The sequence below is a fragment of the Pinus tabuliformis genome, chromosome 7 (assembly GCF_031772625.1).
Source record: "Pinus tabuliformis cultivar Carrire ecotype Pingquan chromosome 7, CPIR1, whole genome shotgun sequence".
Lineage (NCBI taxonomy): Eukaryota > Viridiplantae > Streptophyta > Pinopsida > Pinales > Pinaceae > Pinus > Pinus tabuliformis.
The window spans coordinates 1,700,708,184-1,700,713,875 of record NC_142293.1 but is presented as its reverse complement, the minus strand read 5'-3'; positions in this window follow the sequence as shown (position 1 = coordinate 1,700,713,875).

The window sequence follows — 5,692 nt, the reverse complement described above, 5'->3', positions numbered from 1 at the left end:
GCTTCTTGACACTGGTGATTCTCCAGAAGTGGCTCTAGCAGCTCGTGTTTCTCCCATCAGCACTCTATGGCATCAGAGATATGGGCATCTAAACATTCAGTATCTCTCTCAGCTATCTCGGGAGGGACTTGTGTCAGGGTTACTGGATATTCAGACTCAACAGTTGGGAGTGTGCAGCGCCTGTCACGCTGGCAAGCAACATCGGTCTTCATTCAAGGATGGAAAATCTTGGCACGCATCTAAGGTACTCCAGTTAATTCATGATGATATTTGTGGTCCTATGAATACATCTTCCGTTACTGGTTGCAAATATTTTTTGCTTATTGTAGATGATTTCAGTAGAAAAAAGTGGGTATACTTTCTAAAACATAAATCTGATGTATTTAGTATATTTCAGAAGTTTAATTCCTTAGTTGAAAAAGAGTCTGGCTGTAATATCATAACTCTTAGGACAAATAACGGGGGAGAATTTTGTTCTTCTGCTTTCTCCAACTTCTGTGATACCCATGGCATCAAATGCCAGTTAACTACACACTACACTCAACAAAACAGTGTTTTCGAACGTCGCAACCGTACGATTGTTGAAATGGCTCGTTCCATGTTACAACATAGGAGTGTTACGAACAAATTTTGGGCTGAAGGAGATAGACAGCAGTAAACACTGCTTCAGCCTATAATTTGTTCGGAACACTCCTGTGTTGTAACATGGAACGAGCCATTTCAACAACCGTATGGTTGCGACGTTCAACAACACTGTTCTGTTGAGGAGTGTAGGGTGTAGTTAACTGGCGTTTGATGCCATGGGCATCACAAAAGTTGGAGAAAGCAGAAAAACAAAATTCCCCCTCGTTATCTGTCTTAAGAGTTATGATATTACAGCTAGACTCTTTTTCAACTAAGGACTTAAACTTCTGAAAGATACTAAATACATCATATTTATGTTTTAGAAAGTACACCCACATCTTTCTACTGAAATCATCTACAATAAGCAAAAAATATTTGCAACCAATAACTGAAGATGTATTCGTAGGACCACAAATATCAGCATGAATTAACTGGAGTACCTTAGATGCGCGCTAAGATTCTCCATCCTTGAATGAAGACCGATGTTGCTTGCCAGCTTGACAGGCATCGCACACTTCCAACTGCTGAGTCTGAATATCAAGTAACCCTGACACAAGTCTCTCCCGAGATAGCTGAGAGAGATACTGAATGTTTAGATGCCCATATCTCTGATGCCACAGAGTGCTGATGGGAGAAACACGAGCTGCTAGAGCCACTTCTGGAGAATCACTAGTGTTAAGAAGCCTGCATAGACCATGATCCTCTAGGCCAACAACAACCGTAAGATGAGTTTCCCTGTCAATAATGGAGCACTTGTGTGCACTAAACACCACATCAAGTTGAGGAGAGTTCCTCATAATCTGGCTAACAGACAGCAGATTAATTTCCATACCAGGAACATTGTACACATTCAGGAAATGAGTGTGCGCCCATCAGACTGGATCTGAACTGTACCTCTACCAACCACTGTGTACTCTTCACCTCTGCCGAATACCACGGAATCACTGAAAGATGAGAAGTCAATAAACCAGTTGCGCCTGTGAGAAAAATGACGTGATGCACCAGAGTCAATGTACCAGGCAAAAGACGGGACATGATTTGAGGACCTCTTAGCCATAAAGGCGTAAAAGGTAGATTCCTTTTGCTCGGAATGTTCTGCATCATTCGCTCGCTGATGAGAATCTCCCTGCTTCTATTCAGAAGCAATCCTTTGTCGGCAATCTTTCTTCATGTGGTCGAACTTGCGACAGTAATTACACTGCACATTTTTCTTCTTAGCAAGATCAAAAGGTTGAGAAGAACCTTTCTACTGAAAGCACAGAGAGGACTGATATTTGGCAGCAAAAGCATTTTCTAAGGAAGTTGATGAAGCACCACTACCAAACTGTTGTTTCCAACGATCCTGTTGCAAGAGTTTGGTGCATAACTCCGGAAACTTCAGATCAACACCAGTGGAGGTAATGTTAAGTGTTTCTATGAAGTGCTCATAAGGTTTTGGTAGACTTTTCAGAGTGATGACTACAACATCTTCTTCCTCCATGGTCCGACCAATGGCTTCGAGTTGATCTCGAATGTCTTTAATCTTGTTACGATGTTCCTGTAAAGACATTCGTTCGTCCATCATGATGGAGAACAACTGATTCTTTAGAAAGAAAGCTCTGCTCTTATCGGATGTCTCGTGCAATTCCTTCAAATGTTGCTAGATTTCGGCAGTTGTCTTGCCGGAAGGAATCTGCGGTAACTGATCATCAGTCACAGAGAGTTTGAGAAGCATAACAACGTCTCAATTTCGATCATCAAACTTATCTTAATCTGCACCAGGCGTACCAAGACTGAGTTCTTTGCCTAGAACGAACTGGTCAAGACGCCTATATTCAAAAATGGTCAACATTGTTTGTTTCCAGATGTTATAATTGTTGCCATTAAAGCGTTGATTGCCTTCCAACATCAGATTGGTTAGCGAGGCCAATTGCACGTTTCCCAAGACATGGAAAACAGCAAAGGAGTCTAGCACGAACTTCAATGCAGATACCGACTGATCCGGACAAAATCTAACAAGTGCTGGAAACAAAATTCAAATCCGCTGACTCGAAAAATCAAGGCACGGAAAACGATGCACCCAGAAAATTCTGACGACTACCGAGTTGAGATATCACAATATCCACATCAAATCTGTAATCGGAAAAAAAATTTGACAAATGAACAAACAAAAAATACCTTGGTCGAAAAAACGAGCCACGAAAAAAAATCACCGCAATAATGGACGGATTCTCAAGCTAGAGCCACCAGAATTAGAATTTTGGTTTCAATTGACAGAAGCACAGTGATCTGTGAAGATTTTTCGCTGAAGCTTTACACAGATAAGTCGGGGACTGGATTCTTACAAATTGGTGTGATCTGGGGTTTTATGTTCTGTTGTTATGGCGGTTACTTCTCGAGGTAGTTCTGCTCTGAATCCCAACGCACATCTGGTGTCTCTTGTCTTGGCTTGTTTTCCGAGAAAGTTAGGAAACGTTTGAAGACACAGAATCCTTTGCCAATCTGTTCCCGGAAACCCTGGAAGACACAAATGAGGTCAATGAGTTCTCAGAACTCGAGTCACAGTTTGAAGAAGCGCTTCTGCAATGCTCTACGATTGTCGAGGGTAGTGTATGCGCAGAAACGAACGTAACACAGCACTTTACAGATGCAAATGTGAGAGAGAGAGAAGAAAGTCATGTTGCTAAAGTCTCTGAACGGGAAGTCGTGTTGCTAAATTCGACCTTTGCATTCGCTCTGCGTCTGAGCATCACAAAAAAATCGCAATGCTTAAAAAAATTGCGGCTAAAGAAATCGTGACGCCCAGTAAACAACCACGATTTTTCAGACTCCACGAAATTTTTCAAACAAAAAAAAAAATTCCAAAAACAATATATATATATATATATATATATATACCTAACTCTAATACCATAAAACATTGCGAAAACACGCATATGGATTTCAAAAAATGAATTAATTTACAATGAGCAATGAAGCTCAATAAATAGTACAACTGTATTTACAGAAACAACAAGTTTCTAATAAGAAAATAGAAACAGCAAGTTTCTACTAAGAAAATAGAAACAGCAAGTTTCTAATAAGAAACTGCTAAATAAGATCACAGATGAGCATTAAACACTAAAATAGTATTATTCTAATAAAGTTCCCACAACGGAGCAGCCAGCAGACATCTTCACCAAGCCTCTTGGTCCTGATAAGTTTGTAAAATTCAGAGGGTCTATAGGTGTTGTAAATAGATTGAGCATTAAGGGAGGGTATTAGAATAATGTTATTTTAGTGTTTAATGCTCATCTGTGATCTTAATTAGCAGTTTCTAATTAGATATTTCTTGTTTCTATTTTCTTAGTAGAAACTTGCTGTTTTTGTAAATACAGTTGTATTATTTATTGAGCTTCACTACTCATCGTAAATCAATTCACTTCATTCACTGATTAGGGATTACTTCTTTTGTACCTGCAGCCATATTTCCAAACAAAGAAAGAGAGCGAAGAGGCCTCACCTTCCAGCTGGGTTTTCTCCCAAAAGGGTTTTCCACAAAGCATATCTTGTGTCTTATGTGTGTGTGTGCTTATTTTGTCGTTCTCTACTTTTCTACATAATTTTCATTCACATGCATGCACTAATTACAGTAAAATCCACAAATCTTAAAGTTTAATAAACTATAATAGTGTAAAATTTTCAAAGTTTTAGTATAATATTATTAGATTTGTTGTGACGAACTGTCCAGTGGAATATTTGCAGCGATTTACAGATCATTTGATATCAAAGCGGGTTTCTTTGGGTATTTTGTGGATATTGCAAGGATCTAGATTAGCAAGGCTGAAAATCATAAAACCCTAATCATGGGCGACGACACTGTAAACGAACCTTGTTATCTTGCAGAGGTGAGGTTTTCGCAGGTTGAACAATAAGTCGCAGAAATAAACCGCAATGTAAAGCAATAAATCAGGGATATTTGGAGAAGATGGGGGTTCGAATGTAGAGGAAAAATCAAAGGGGATAGGGAGATCGTGAAGACACAGAGAACCAGATGAAGAAAGAACTCAGAAAAGATCAACCTAATTCGAGTGTCATGAACCAATCCATGTTCAAAATGGAAGCAAAAGTCAATATCAAGTTGAACCAAAGTGAGATCGACGCTCTGAAGCTAAACCATTGGTTGCAACAATTGGAAGTTTATTTCAGCGTCCATCAGATCGAGGAAGGGCAAAAGATCTCATTCGCGCGTGTTGGGATGGGGTCCGCCAGGGTCAATTTTGGGGCAAAAGCCCAAGTTTTATATAAAAAGATGTAAAGTCTCCGCAAATTGTGGTTGCAAAGTGCATAGATAATTAAAGAGTTAAAAAGGATTTTACCCTTCTTTATGTAAGTTAAGTCAGCTTGTAAGATCTACCCATGGTCCGCGGACCATCGGATTGTATAAATAGGTGTGTCTTAGAGAGTCTAAGGCATGGGAAAAAGAAACAAACAAAGTTTTGTCTATGGGAAAAGTCTAGAGAGTTAGAAGAGAAGAGTAGGAAGGAAGGCTCTGCAGCTGTGTGCACAGAAGCCTAGAGTAGAGTCTACAGCTGAGTGCATGGACCCCTGCAGCTGAGTGTGCAGGGAAGTCTTGAGTCTGTAAATTGAACTGAATATTAATGAAGAATATTGTTGCAGAAATGCACGTGTTTATCTCTTTACTTCTGTTTATATGAATGTGCTTTATGTTGTGATGGGTATATGAAATAATGATGTATTGATGCGCGACTTTACACGATTTATATTGTTATATGAACACAATTGACGTCCACTGTTTACGCAAAGATTATCTTGTTGTACGTTAAAGTTATCGAACACTTAGGCATCTTGTTGTATGTTAAAGTTATCGTACACTTGTGTTGATCTGAGTAATTATTGGATTAAGAGTAATCTTTGAAGCACGTAAGTAGCGGATTAGCCTGCTCAAGGTTCGCGAAAGACAGTCACAGACCTTCGCCGAGGTTTAGAAGTTGATTAAAGGGAGTTATATCGATAAGCCTTTAAGGCTTATCGATCTGCGTGAAGGCGTATTTAGGGCATAAAACGATATCACACTGATCTTCGGGTG